The 15,681-nt window shown below is 40.2% G+C and overlaps 1 protein-coding gene across 5 annotated transcripts in view; it reads left to right on the top strand.

Moving 5' to 3' along the window:
- LOC101870626 (TLE family member 1, transcriptional corepressor) overlaps positions 1 to 15,681 on the top strand; it is an 82,535-nt gene that overhangs the window by 24,009 nt on the left and 42,845 nt on the right. The window lies entirely within an intron of this gene.

Below are 15,681 nucleotides of genomic sequence, written 5' to 3'. Positions count from 1 at the left end.
AGTTAACAGCTTATTTTGTTGTTCTGTACAGCAGTGCTGAGCATAACAAAACCTTTTCTGCAAGAAATATAATGATTAGGAGAATTGCTTGTTTATTTGTAGGTATTGTGTGTCAGTTGATCTAGTTACCTTTGCCTCATGCTTTTTGTGACACTTGAGTTCTTGGAGCCTGTACAGCTATTCATTCTTCTTTCTTTCCCTTTCTTGTGAATCTTTCATGAATTTTAAATTAGCAAGCTACTGAAAAGAAACTTCACTTGCTTTTGAACTAGTATTAATTGTCTTGACACTGTTCTAATAGCCTTTCACCATGTATGTGCTTCTAAATATGCTATTACTTGCTTGTGACTGGTTGTCAATCACAAGTCATTTGGTTTATATTAAGGAACTTCAAGCCATACATTCCTTCCACTGTATGAGTTCATTTCCCCTACCACTAAGTCTAGAATATTTCTCATGTTTTCTGCCCTTCCAGACTAAGTGAAAGAAGTATTTGAAACAAGAACCCATGCTTTCTGATTTTATTCATATGTTAGTGCTTTGAGCGGATTCAAATTACTCATTTATCAGTTTATGTTAATTGCTTGTGAGAAGATGCCCTGCTGGTCTTTGTAGTTCCCTCAGACACTTTGTAATGGTAATTAGACATGCTGCTGTATGGATTAACAGTGCCATAGTCCAATGACGTCTACAGACAATGGAACCAGTTAATCCATCTGTGTTTAAAATTACATCCCAACTGGAGATGGAAAAAAAAAATAAAAAAAATAAGAGGAGTGAGGGAGGATTAAAAGAATGAGCCTCAGCTTGAAAATGCTCCTTTCATCAGTTTCTCAATTGCAGATCTGCAGTTGGTTTGCCTGTGGAAAGCTATTGGCAGTCAATTAGGTGAAATAAACTGGGAGGGTGACCTTCATTTCCTTTTAATAGCGTTTCCTTCCTGAAATGGGGAGCTTCAGTGAATTTTCATCTTAAATTTTATTCAAGCTGTTTTATTACACTTGACAGATTAGTTTTGCATAAACATAACCCCCGCCCTTTAAATATGTGCTGGTTTTCCCCTTCGTATCAAATTTTGACTGTTAATCAGTTGATTTGCTAATCACATCTTAGAAAACCACACAATTACATCTGTATTTGTCACAATCTCCTCTATGCTTTGTTTGTTTAATGAATTACTGTGTAATTACCTGATTTGATCTTTGAAATACAAAGCATGTACATTTGCGGTATTTGATTAGCAAAGATTAGTGAAATGTACGTTCCTGCTTTTTTTTTTAATTTTTTAGGATGAAAAATTGAATGAAAAACCTTTTTAATGAACTGGTTTTAAAGAATATTTTATGCAGTAAAAGGAAATATGTATTAAAATATATCTAAAACACTCATACTGGACCTAGCATAAGTTAGCCAAACCAAATTTTATCATCTCAGGCATGTCACATACCCCTTTTTATAGTCTGCATGATGCAATATTCTAATAGCAATCTGATCTACAAGTACCACATGCAATTAAGAACTTTTTTTTTTTGGGGGGAGGGGATGTAGAGGAGGGGAAGTGGGCAGGTCTTTGGGAGCAGGCTTCTGTGCCTCTGCCTTTTCTGTTTTTCAAATACCTAAGATTCATCAGAAGAGGTACTTTCCTACTTTTCTGTGTCTTTTGAAAGACTTCTGAATGATGCTGTATAAATCCCAAACTACAGATTAGGAATTCAATACCTTGTGCACAGAATTTGACTGTGTATATGCATGCATGCTAAAAAAAGATGCATGCTAAAATCAGATGTATGTCCCAGAGGTCTTTTACAGTCTTATATAATCAATAATTATCTTGTGCTGCACAGTAAGTTTCATGCTCTGACATATACTTGATTTTTTTTGAAAGGGATGGTGCGCATCCTAGAAAACTTGAATAGCATAAAATTGGGTTGACAGTTCAGTGGACTTTTGTTCCCTTGCACTGAGCACACAGTGTGTCAAGCCCTCTCCCAGATGGGAGGACACATCAGAAGCCTGTCTGTTCCTACAAGCGGCAGCTGCACTGAGAGTGAGCACAGCCGAGTTTGGTAGCAGCTGTCAGTATTGTCCAGGGATCCGACCTAGTGTAAAGAACAATGGAAAGGCCATGCTGGTAAAGTGCAAAGTCTTTTGGATAAGAAAAGAAATAGTAATTTAACGGTTTAGACATCTATTATGGCCATGAAAGATCATGAAACTTCTTTTCAGAATGCAAATAGGCTGTGCCAACAGTAGGAGATGCAATCAGGCAGCTTCTGACATCATACTACTGAGAATACTTACAAACAATAAGTTTTGAAATGGGAAGAAAGTTTAGTTTTCATAGCTGATACTCACTTTTGTATTTTCTCTTGACTGGATAAAATCTGCATTTTTGTCAGGGTTTGACATTTATTCCCTCCTTCTTTTCTCTCTTTATGGGCCATTGGGTTCAAAAGATTCCCAGTTGCCTTGCCTGAGTTACAGCAATTCCTGTTCCTGCAGGAAGGGAGCAAAGCCTTTAATTAGTGGGAAAAGTTTTCTGAAATGCAAGATGATTTTTTTATCATATTTATTTAATACTTTTAAGTATCAAGATAGTATATATAAATATATAGCAATGTGTTTATTAAATTTTATTATAGTTGAAAAGGTGGAAGCCTATTAGATGGCAGTCTGTGAAGATAGGAACTCTGTAGTCTCATGGGACTGAGATTTTCAGAGTTTACCTACAGTCAAAAGCAAGTTTGGAATTGGTGTATATTAAGCATGTACAAAAGGGAATGAATTGACACATTAAAAAAAAAAGTAATATAATTGGACCCGATGAGCTTGTGAGCAGTGCTAATCCTCTGTGTTGATTAAAAGTTCTTACTTCAGCAAAGAACTGTGGATGATACTTGATTATTAACAGTCATAGCCATACACTTTTACTGCATATTTTTGAAGGCTTTAACTTCCAACCATGGGCTTAGCAGTGTGGTTAAACAACTTCCTGGCTTTTTTTTTTTTTAATTTTATGGCACCACTTTTATACTGAATTTGAATGAGTAGCAATTTTTCTAGATAAAGAATAAACAAACCAGAAAGCTTTAAGGGATAAGTGTACTTCTTAACTCCCTGTTACTGCTGCAGCTACAGGCAGTATCCATATGTGGGGTTAAGGGAAAATCTAAATTATGATATAAAAAAATTAGGTAGATGATTATGATTTAACTTGAAGTGTTTTTTTTTTTGTGGGGTTTTGTTGCTGTTGGGTTTTTCCTGTGGTTTTAGTTTATTTTGGGTGGTTTTTTGATATTATCTGGCTGGAAAATCAGAGGTGGTCAAAGTTTGTGGTAGGAAGTATAAGGGACAGCTACATTGGTCTATCTAGATGTAAACAATGCACAGTTTGTTAGATGTGCTTTCAAATTAATAAACTAGGTAGGTTTATGAGTAGAATATGCAAATATTTGCATGGGAAATACAAGCCGCAAACTGGATCTTTTTTAGTATTGCATTTTAGATGCATGATTTCGGTGTACCACTGGGTAGCCAGCTATTTTATTTTGCCTTTTGAGGCATGTTGCTAATGGTTCTGTGAAATATGTATCTTTTGGATTGACAGTACTCTTGAGACAGATTGAGTTGTAGGCCTTGGAGAGGCCTCTCCACTGTTGCATGAGGTGATTGGTTAAAGGATTAGCAAGATGTGGGATTATTTTTTTCTCTCTTGGCTGTGGTTGCCAGCTATCTCTGGGATTGTAGTGTGTGAAGTTTAAGAGGATGAGGTTAATCTCTTGAGGGTTTGTTCTTACGAGTGCAGTTAATCCTTAGAAAGCCTATAAATAACTAGACTGTATGTTTCATTATAAAATAGAAATACAGACTAGAGCAGAAGTGAATGCAGAACTTAGTGCGAGGAAAGAGCTAAGCAGCTGTAACATTACTTTAGATCTCCTCAGACATGATCTGCATTATGTGCTGAGAGAGGGGAAATTGCGTAGCTCTTTTAAATTAGATAAAATGAGATGTAGTGAGCACAAAACTATCCTCTCTTTTAACATTAACTAGCTAACCCCAAGTCTGAATTACTTAGCTTTGACAATAGGAATTCTCTGTGGTAACTTCCTGGGTTATTCTTCATATTTTGCCTCTTTTAAAATACATAGAAAACTTAATTACATACTGGGATTCTTCACAGTAGATGATCTGGAATAAAAAAAGCTCTTCAGAGCTGTAAACCAAGAGAGCAGACTTTGGGCTCTTCAGGAACATGCTTAGCAAGGTTCCATGGGATATAGCCCTAGAGGGCAAGGGGGCCCAAGACTCTTGGTTAACATTCAAGGATCACCTGCTACAAGCTCAGGAGTGTTGCATCCTGACCAGAAGGAAGTGCAGCAGGAGGGCCAGGAGACCTCCTTGGATGGATAAGGAGCTGCTGAGAAAAATTCACAAGAAAAAAAGAGGCTTATGAAAGGTGGAAACAAGGACAGGTGGCCTGGGATGAATACAGGGATGTTGTCCTGGTAGTTAGGGACCAAGTTAGGAAAGCTAAGGCCCAATTGGAGCTATACTTGGCAAGGGATGTTAAGGATAATAGGAAGGGATTTTATAGGTATGTAGCAGCTAAAAAACAGACTAAGGACAATGTAGGCCCCCTCCGGAAACTTTCGGGAGAACTGGCTACACAGGACTTGGAGAAGGCTGAGGTTCTGAATGGCTTCTTTGCCTCGGTCTTCACTGGCAAAGGCTCTGACTGCAGCACCCGAGTCTTGGAAGGCGGACGCAGGGACTGTGAAAACCTAGACCTTGGGCCCACTGTAGGAGAGGATCTGGTTCAAGACCATCTTCAGAACCTGAATGTACACAAGTCCATGAGACCTGATGAAATCCATCCGCGGGTCCTGAAGGAGCTGGCAAATGAAGTTGCAAAGCCACTGGCCATCATATTTGAAAAATCATGGCAGACAGGTGAAGTTCCTGATGACTGGAAAAAGGGAAATATAACCCCCATTTTCAAGAAGGGGAAAATGGATGACCTGGGGAATTACAGACCAGTCAGTCTCACCTCTGTGCCTGGCAAAATCTTGAAGCAGATTCTCCTGGAAGGCATGCTAAGGCACATGAAAAACAACAAGGTGCTTGGTGACAGCCAGCATGGATTCAGTAAGGGGAAACCCTGCCTGACCAATTAGATGGCCTTCTATGATGGGGCTACAAAAGTGATGGACAGGGGTGGAGCAGTTGACGTCATCTACCTGGACTTGTGCAAAGTGTTCGACACTGTCCCACATGACATCCTTGTCTCTAAATTGGAGTGTCATCAATTTGATAGGTGGACCACTCGGTGGATAAAAAACTGGCTGGATGGTCGCACTCAAAGAGTTGTGTTCAACAGTTCAGTGTCCAGCTGGAGACCAGTAACGAGTGGTGTCCCTCAGGGATCGGTGTTGGGACCGGTTTTGTTTAATATTTTTGTCGCTGACATGGACAATGGAATTGAGTGTGCCCTCAGCAAGTTTGCTGATGACACCAAGCTGTGTGGTTCTGTTGATACGCTAGAGGGAAGGAATGCCATTCAGAGGGACCTCGACACACTTGTGAGGTAGGCTGATGCTAACCTCATGAAGTTTAACCATGCCAAGTGCAAGGTCCTACACCTGAGTGGGAGCAATCCCAGGCACAGCTACAGGTTGGGCAAAAAGGAAATTCATGGTAGTCCTGCGGAGAAGGACTTGGGGGTGTTAGTCAATGAGAAAATGAACATGAGCCAGGAGTGTGCACTCACAGCCCAGAAAGCCAACCGTATCCTGGGCTGCATCAAGAGGAGTGTGAACAGCAGGTCAAAGGAGGTGATCCTGCCCCTCTACTCTGCTCTCGTGAGACCTCACTTGGAGTATTGTGTGAGGTTCTGGTGTCCTCAGCATAAAAAGGACATGGTACTGTTAGAACATGTCCAGAGGAGGGCGAGGATGGTAAGGGGACTGGAGCACTTCCCATATGAAGACAGGCTGAGAAAGTTGGGTCTGTTCAGCCTGGAGAAGAGAAGGCTGCGTGGAGACCTCCTAGCAGCCTTCCAGTATCTGAAGGGGGCCTATAGGGATGCTGGGGAGGGACTCTTCATTAGGGACTGTAGTGATAGGACAAGGGGTAATGGGTTGAAACTTAAACAGCAGAGGTTTAGACTGGATATAAGGAAGAAATTCTTTACTGTTAGGGTGGTGAGGTACTGGAATGGGTTGCCCAGGGAAGCTGTAAATGCTCCATCCCTGGCAGTGTTCAAGACCAGGTTGGATGAAGCCTTGGGTGATATGGTTTAGTGTGTCCCTGCCCATGGCAGGGGGGTTGGAACTAGATGATCTTGAGGTCCTTTCCAATCCTAACTATTCTATGAAACCAAGCTTAAAATAGATAGCAAAGGAAGAAGGTATTTGTCAGCATGACAATTGGTATTATCAGAATACTAGTTCCTGAACAATGGTCAGATCCTTGTTACTTGTGTCACTAAGTTTTGAGGAAAAACAAGAAAGTGTTATTGAAGTTTGGTAGTTTGTCGTATTCAAAACAGGAAACCTGAGAAGAAGGCATGTAAAATATGAATGAATAGATAGTATTAACCAGAATTGTTTTCCACTTGACATCCTCCCATCCGCTTTGTATACACTGTGTACTGGTGGGGAAACAGAGAACCTTGGAGAAACAATATAGAGAGCAGTGTCTAAATAAGACATTTCCTGGAAAACAAAATATTCTAATGAATGACTCTTCAGTCATTGTGGAGAGGGAAAAATTGCATGCAAAAGTCAAATGTAATTGAGAAGCAGCCTGGACCCCTCTTATCTTGCAAAGTTTCATGTGTGGGTGGATTGAAAAAGCTGCATCTTGGATTTTTTTGAAAAACAAAAAAAAAGTTAGATCTAGATGGAGAACCACCTAATGTCTAAGATACAAGTCAAAGTTGAGACCAAATATATGGTTACAAATCTGTGAAGCTAAACAGCTTTCAGGAAAGGAGTGAAAGGGAGATGGCTGGGGAAAAGCGAGGTTACATAGAGCTCAAACCTGAAGATAGGCAGCTGCAACTGCAAGTGCAGAGAGAAGGTAGATTCTGAGGAGATGACTGTGTGAGGTACCAACAGTGAGGTGGTACTACTTGCTAGGTTACTGTCCACTGAGCAGATGGTGGGGATAGGGAATGTACATGTTGAAGGGTGTAGAGTTTGTAAGTTGGTCTGCTTTGTAGTAGGAGAGAGGTGCAGGGGATACTGCTAAGATTAGAAAAACCTGTATATGTGTAAACAGAAGAGCAGAGAAGTCCATGGGAAATGTGGTTTCAGGAAGGGCTAGGTAGATAGAGGAGATTGATCTGCTAGCAGGGATAATTCCTTATTTTTGTGAACTCGGCTCCAGATGGTTCTGTTAAACAGGTTTAGAAGGAATAATTTCATTGGAATGGAAAGGACTAAATGAGTCGAAGTGCTTCAATAGTGTACAATTCAAGGCAAGGATTTACAGGAAGTGTGTTCAGTGAGCTTTAGTAAAGAAAACATGGAAGGGCTGTCAGACAAAACAGGGGTTAGGGATAGGTTTACTTTTGACTGTGGTTGAAGGAGAGGAGTATTGATACATATATATGAAGTTATTGGCACAGAAGAGTAGGTTATTTAATCTGAAAGGAAAGGATTACTTCTTCTAGAGAGTGATTAAAAGCACCTCTCTTGATTAAAGCATATGGAGGCAGAAAAGCTTTCCAATGTTTCAAGATAGTTCTTGTGAATATTATCCATGTTTCCCTTAAGTTATCAAGGAAGTAAAAATAGGCAATCTGAAAAGATAAGCATATTTTCTCTCTTGAAGCTAGACAAGTGGGGGAATTGGAGTAAGTAGTCAGTAGGCTCAGATAAAAATGGGATGCGACCTTCAGTGCTTCTCTTGAAGGAAGTCTGAGATAGGTAGATTTGGAGAAGGATGGAAGTTTGATGGGAAGAATGAATTGGTTGGCCCAGACTAAAGAGAAACTCAGGTGGGACTGCACATAAGGTGAAATCAAATGCAGAGAAATTAGCTGAGTAAGAATGAAGCAAAGCATTAATGATCGTGGAGCTGTCCTGCAACATGAGTGGGAAGAGAGAAAGGTGTTGGGTGTTTACATGTTGAATGATGTACAACTAAGCTGGACAGCTGTGTGGTAGGAGAGGGGCAAAGAATTAAGCATATTGATCAGAAGGGAGCTAAGGTCTTGTTTTGAGAATCCAACACTGATACACTGAGGTGAGCTGTCAGTGTGCGGATGGGAGTGGTGTGTACTGCACAGGCAAAATACACCTCTAAGTGGGTGACTGTAATAAATATGGAGTAGGAGAGTGCAGAGTGATAGTAGCAGAGGATGTCGAGTAAGATATAGGGGACAAATGTAACATAAATATTGAACATCAGAAATGTGAAAGAAAAAAGTTTTTCATGGGGAAGAACAAGGCATACTTTTCAGAGAGGGGGCTGTGTTGAAAGTGTGGAAGACAATGGAGAGAAGCTTGTTTTCCTTTATTCAACTGCAAAGTGAGGCTGGCATAAGCATTTGTGGTAACTTTTGCAAATATTATAGGCAGTGCAAAGACAGTTTGTACAGAAGTTTGCTGTAACTTTTCAATAAAGAGTTTATGGTAATTGCATTACTTTTAATTAGAGTATTTGCTGAGATACTAAGGGTGCTGTCTTGTATAACGCTGAATTTCTGAGAATGTCCAGTACTGTTTTTAAATGTACTGGCTGTCACTCTTAAAATTGAACACTTGCAAGCAGTAGTACTGAGGTAGTAAACCCAAGGATTAGCAAATGTGGGTTGCTCAAATGCATGTTCAGAAGTGATGATCATTTAGTAAGTAGAAGTTGTTACAGGATGTGTATGAAATTTCTGGTATTTGATCTATGGCTTGGAACAGTAGCTAAAAATCAGTGTAGGTTTTCTCATTACTGTCAAACTTTTAATTCTTTGATATCTGTGAAATATTTTTGTAGCTATTAGTAGCTGTGACAAAAGTGTGATGAGCACAATTTAAATTTCTGGATTTTACTTTTCCAGAAAGCCTTTCTGCTTAAGCATTACTGTCTCCATGTTCGCAAGATCTGAATTTCTAGAGACTGTAAGAGCCTGGAAATAAATACTTTTCAAGGTAATCATAGGTCAGTAATGAACCCCCCTAAAGTAATATTTAAGTAATTTCCAAATTCATACATGCTTGAACTAGTTGGTTTTGGTTGCTGTGGCAGCAAGAGCGTGCTTTTGAGGTGGTGATGGATGCTAGTTGCATCCTACCAGTAGTTAAAAAAGGCAGACACATAGATTTGAGGTTAGAAGGTGATTTTTTTATGGTTGCCCCAGAAAAAGCATGCCCTGGCATTTTCTGCAGACCAGAAGCAATGTGTGCTGTCATTCTAGAGGCCTATGGCTTGCATCTGAGCCTTCAGAGAAAGCAATATTTACTTGTCTGAAATTAAAGAAAAGCTTTGTTCTTGAACTGACTTACAGTGACAGTGGCTAAATCAATGTAACTGTTTTCAGAAAACCAGCCTTTGTCTTGTTTGGACCAAGAGAATTTAAGCTCCTCTTCTGTGGTTTTTAGAATGTGGTTTTGAATTTGTTACTTTCCTTTAGAGTCTGGGAAGTCCTTTGGTGAAGACATGTTTTCATGTGCAAGGATCATTTTTTCCATTTGTACTCAGACTCTACCCCTCCATTCCCTCCTGCCCTGTGGCAGCTGTCCTTCATAAAGGTTCCTCCATTGTTGCCATCTTTTTCCTCCAGTGCAACTTCAGCTTTGCTGTTTGTCCCTTATCTCTTCAGAATTTAGCTGGGCGGAGGGGGAACCACGCCCCCAAAAAAACCCCAAGAAACCTCCAGCCCCCACCCCATCCCCCTGAAAAAAAAACTCCATGAAAACTACCCCAAAACAAGAATAATATTACTTAAGGGGAATAAAAGAGCAAACTGAAACATTGTTAATGCAATGGCCTTTAGGACTTCTGACTTGTTTTTATTTCCTTTTTCTGCTATAAACTGTTTGAGACAGGAACTATTCTTAAACCAGCTCTGCAATATACATTTTTAGAATGGCTGTCAGTCGAAAAGCTGTATATACAAACATAGAGAACAACGTATATATTTTCATCTTAGTATAAGCAATCAATATATGTGTCATATATACAAAATATTATACATGGGTATCATATATGTAGTGTATAGCAATATATTAATGATACAATATATTAAGATATAAAATATAAAATTGTGCACATATGATAGATAAAATGTTATATGTTTGTATATAGTAGTTAGATTACACTTGCAAAAGGACTTCAGTTTGTGGACTGTTTGTTGTGTTGCCTACCTAGCTGCTGATAAAAGCAGTAGTCATGCTTCAGTGTGTCTGCACTTAGTACAAGCTGCTAAGATTCAGGTTAACTTACAGTGCCTAAAAGCATGGAGGAGGGAAGAAAATCTTTTTGTTGGCAAAAGGTCTTATGTGGATGCAGCTACACTGGTGGAGTGCTAATGCACCTTGGGGAGAAGATGTCACTGAACTGGAAGAATTCCATCTGCTGGCAATATCCGGCTTCTTCACTGCAGGGCTCTGCCAGCATGGCAGTCTTCACAGCGTAGCTAAGCTCCTAGTTTAGATATACTGTTGTGAAAATACTAGTCATGCTGGTAGTACTATATAATTACTCCCTCTATGTCAATGAGATGTTAAAAATCTTGCCATTTAACAATTATCACTAAACTTTTGTTAAATAGTTAATTGCTGATTGCTTTAGTGGAAAAAATAGTGCTTATTCTCTGGGTGCAGTGACAAATCATTCTGGTGGGATCACCCACATCTGTCATTAGAGTTTACAAGAGTGATCTTTTTGAAGACTCCTGAAGTGTAATTATCTTTTTATCTTTCTAATTCTGGTGCTTGGGCTTGCCCTCCAAAATGCTAGAAGAAAGGGTAAGAGAAACCTAGCTGTTTAAAGTGAGCAGAAAGGGACAGCAAAGATTAGAGTTGCTGCTAAGCATAGGGCTAAGGAAGAGAGAGCTGTCTGAAGTCTGTGTCTGGTGTAAGATGGTGATGTGATAGCTAATCAATATTTAATAGGCTGCTGTTGGATATTATTTTTGTTTGCTATTTGTGTTATACTGGGGAGCACGGCAGACCTGTTTCTCAATTCTATAGGTGTAAAGCTAACTACAGTATTAAAACTTTAAGATGGATCTTGTGATTCAGCAAAAGTACTGTGTCTTCTACTAGTAGGTAGGCTGGTATTGACCATGTAGTTCAAACTGATAACAACCCAAGCCTTTCTCATGTTGGGGGGAAAAAAAATCATTTAGATACCCTCATGAGATACAGAGTATATTCTAAAATACAACCTGAAGAATATATTTAGCAATTATGTCTTATATAATGATTTTAAGGAACTATTATAAATTTTCCTGTTGTAGTAATGCAAAATGAAATTTAGAGTTTTGCTAGGTAGATGAAGGCTTTGGTGTAACTGCTTTGGCGCTTGTTGGCTCTGTGGGCTCTTCGGAGGTGAACCATGCACACCAGTGGTTCATTAGCCCCATATTAGAATCTGTATTCTCTTCCTGTGTTGTATCAGTAAATATACATTTTTGTTTCAGAGAAGTTAGTGTGGCAGCTTCATGACTGCAACTAGTTCTTATTTTCTCTCTTTAAGTAAAGAACTATTAGCCTTGCAGAGGAAGTATATAAGGAATTAAGCTTGTGTTTATGCTAGCATTCCTTACTTCAGTAAGGCTAAATAATGTGGTTTACTCTCTAATGTCAGGAGAAAAAAAGAAAAAGGACTGACTGTAGAGCTGGCCAGGTGTAGTACAGTCTGCCAAACCTGTGTAGCATGAATTTGTAGAAGAAATTCAATTTATAGTAAAACATGCATACATCAATGTAAAACTGGAATGAGAGCACCGGAGCCTAAAGTGGTCTTTTTATTCTTTGTAAGCCAGTTGAAATCAACATTGCTTTTCCTATTTTGAGTTTTCTGAAGAACAAAGAGACAAGACTTGATTCCTAAAGGAGGGTCCTGTAGCAGAGGACTCAAAGGGAATTCTGAAAAGAAGGAAATAACACAGGCAGGAAGGAATTAAGTGAGCAAGAAAAACAGGAGTTAAGAAAGGAAAACAGAAAAGACTAACTGAGAACTGTAAACTTAATGTCGTTTTGCAGTAGCTTCATAGAGTTCTTTGGACATGCTGAGGGTCTTGCATCTGATTATTTTTTTAGTAGATAAGGTGGCAAAGGGGGCTTAGTTTCTTATTGTTCTTACAATCACTGTATCAGCAGAGCAGTGAAATACAATTTCACAGGCTTATTTAAATTGCCTTAGAGATTATGTCAATTTGTGACAAAAGGACTGCTTGGGGAGTGTGTGCTGGGGGAGAAGCTGCCTTTATCCCACTATTGCTTTGGTCCTCTGGTTTGTGATGCTATTTATACAACCCCTTAACTATTGAAAAAGTTGATGTGCAGCTGAGACTTGCTAGTATGGTCTGAGTTGTTTGAACAAGTGGAAGCAGGAGCTGTGGAAAACTTTGAAGAGCTTTCTGTTCAAAAATTTAACATTAGTTTGAAGCAGATCACCACATAGAATATAATATCAAAGAACAAAGTTAACTTTTTCATCTTCTTTCTGACTTTGATACTGGCTTTGACATCAATTCTGTACATAGTTAAAAGCTTGGTTTTTTTTTGTTTTATTGTGGTAGAGTGAAAAATAAATGGTAAGACCTAAAGACACTGTACTCTGCATTTTCTGTAATAAAGCATGAAAAAAAATTTTTCCTATGAGACAGTTGGGTCTTTAATCATGCTGCTGCCACACAGCTTTTATATATAGGAAGTATATTGCTTAGGATAGTTTTCGCCATTACTGTCCTGCTGTGGACTTAAATCTCTGTAGTACAATGGCATTTTACATGGTTTATAGATGGAAGAGGTTTACTGAAGACACTATTTCATTGTTTCTGAGGGCATTCTCTTTCTGTACCCAAGCCACTGTGGCTTTTTCTCATAATGGATAGTTTTCAAATAACTTCTACAAAACTACAAAGCCTCCATTTTCTGCTTAGTGGCTAGAGCTGCAGTGGTGTGCACTTTCAAGTTTATTTATTGTGGTATAGTGTAGTTTCCTATCTGTCAGAATAAAATCTGAACATTTAGAAGACGATGAAGTAAGGAAACAAAATGAAACAAACACAGATGTTTCAAAGGAACTGGGAAGAAAATGAAGCCATGATAGTAGCAGCTGACTCATTTTTCTAAAACATTTTTAAATGGGAAGAAAACAGTAAGCAGTAACAACTGCAGAATCACAGAATGCCTAAAAGGGACCCCGGAGGTCATCTGGTCCATTCCCCTGCTCAAGTTGGACCATTTGTAGCCAGTTGTATAAGACCATGTCTGTATGGCTTTTGACTGTTCAATCAGGGAGAGTACCACCTCTCTCCCTGAGTAACCTGTGCAGTGCTCTGTCACTATCTGTCGTGGTTTAAACCAAGTCCGCACAGCTCGTTCACTCACTCCCCCCCTTGCTCCCCCAACTCCAGGAGAGTGAGGAAGGAGAATCCAAAGAATGTAGCCCCCACGGGTTGAGATAAGCACAGTTTAATAGCTAAGACATAACACAAATCACTACTGCCACTACTACTACAAATAATAATGATAAAGCAAACAACAAGCAAAGAGAATACAACACCTCACCAGCTACCGACCCATAACTCACCCCACCCTGCCCGACCGAGCACCGACCGATACCTCCTCCATCCCCCCAGAGCTCCAGCCCTTCCGGATATCTCCCAGTTACATCCTGGGAATGACGTGCTATGGTATGGAATGCCTCTTTGGCTAGCCTGGGTCAGGTGTCCTGTCTCTCCTTCCTCCCAGCTCCCCTCCTCCCTGGCAGAGCATGAGCTCAGAAAAGACCTTGGACAAACCAAACATTTGAGCAGTAATTCAAAACATGCTTGTGATCAGCAACTGTTCTCAGCCCGAAAGTCAAAACACAGCACTGCACCAGCTACCAAGAAGGAGAAAAAATGACTGTCACTGCTCAAACCAGGACACCATCACAGGAAAAAAGTGCTTTCTGAGCTTAAGGACAAACTTCCAATGTTTCAGTGTGTGCCCATTACCTCTTGCCCTGCTGTTGGGCCATCCAGTGATGGGCCACAAAGTTGATAAAGGGACTTTGCATATCAGGACAGGCTGAGAGAACTGGGACTGTTTAGCCTTCTCTATGCCCATCATTGGATGCTGTCCGGTATGTCCATGTCTCTCTGAAGAGCCCAGAACAGGACACTAATTCAGGTGTTGAGTAGAGGTGAAGGATCACCTCCCTCAGCCTGCAGGCAATGCTTCTCCTAGCGCAGTCCAGGTTGCCATTCACCTGCTTTACCACAAGGGCATATTGCTGGCTGATGATCAACTTGGTTTATATCAAGACTCACCACCTGCACTCCAATCTCCAATCTAAACCTAACCTGTTGCCCCTTTTCCTGTCACAGCAGGCTCTGACAAAAAGTCTCTGTCTCTTTTATAGGCCCACTTTTTATGCTGAAAGACTGCAGTAAGGTCTGCCTGGAGCCTTCTCTTTCTCCAGACTGAACAACTCTAGCTCTCTCGGGCTTTCTTTGTAGGAGAGGTGCCACATCCCTCTGATCACTTTTGCAGACCTTCTCTGGACCTGCTGTGACAGGTCTATGTCTTTCTTGCACTGTGAACCCCAGAACTGGATGCAGTAATCTGGTTTGGGTTTCAAGATAGTGAAGTAGAGGACGAAAATAGTCTCCCTCAGGCTGCTGGCCATACTTCTTTGGGTGCAGCCAGGACATGATTGGCTTTCTGTGTTGCAAGTGCACATTGCTTTTGCATGCCCAAATTTTTTATCCACCAGTATCCCAAAGTGTTTTTACAGAAAGTGAACACAGGGCTTCTCTCAGTCCATTCCTCCTCCAGTCAAGGGGACTGGGGAATGCTGAGACCCACGTGCAGAACCTTGCACTTTGCCTTGTTGAACTTGAATTTCACATGAACATAATGAAGGTCTTGCTCTTCAAACCTATAAAAGTGCATCTGGGTGCCACCCCTTCTCTCAAGTGAGTTAACTGCACTACTCAGTTTGGTGCCATCTACAAACTTTCTGAGGGTGCACTTAATGCTATTAGCTACATGTCCTGGATGGTCCTACTGATGAAGATATTGAGTAGTATTGGTCCCATTATGGACTCTTGAGGGGCACAAGTAGTTACTGGTTTCCACGGGAAAATTAAGCCTTTGACTCCTTTGGACTGAGTCTCATTGATTCTTTGGATGTAGTCATCTAGAAGGTTCCTCAGCCATCTAACAATCCATCCATCAACCCCGTATCTTTCCAGTTGTGTGGCAAGAATGTTGTTAAAGACTGTATCAAAAGCTTTCTAGAAGTCTAAGTAGATGATGCCTGTAGCTCTTCCCATGCCCACTGGTGTAGTCAAGCCATTGTAAAAGAATGTGGATATATACTTAAGGGTGGTTGGTTGTCATCCTGTAGTGAGTTCTTCTGGGTAACTGAAATACTCTTAAAATACCTACAGAAACTTAAATGTTAGTTTTAATTAATGGCTTAAACTGTCTATATAAGTTTACTCCTGCTAGTTTT

The sequence above is a fragment of the Melopsittacus undulatus genome, chromosome Z (genome assembly GCF_012275295.1).
Source record: "Melopsittacus undulatus isolate bMelUnd1 chromosome Z, bMelUnd1.mat.Z, whole genome shotgun sequence".
Lineage (NCBI taxonomy): Eukaryota > Metazoa > Chordata > Aves > Psittaciformes > Psittaculidae > Melopsittacus > Melopsittacus undulatus.
Note: the sequence above shows the minus strand (reverse complement) of the source record. Positions and strands in the feature narration are given on the sequence as shown.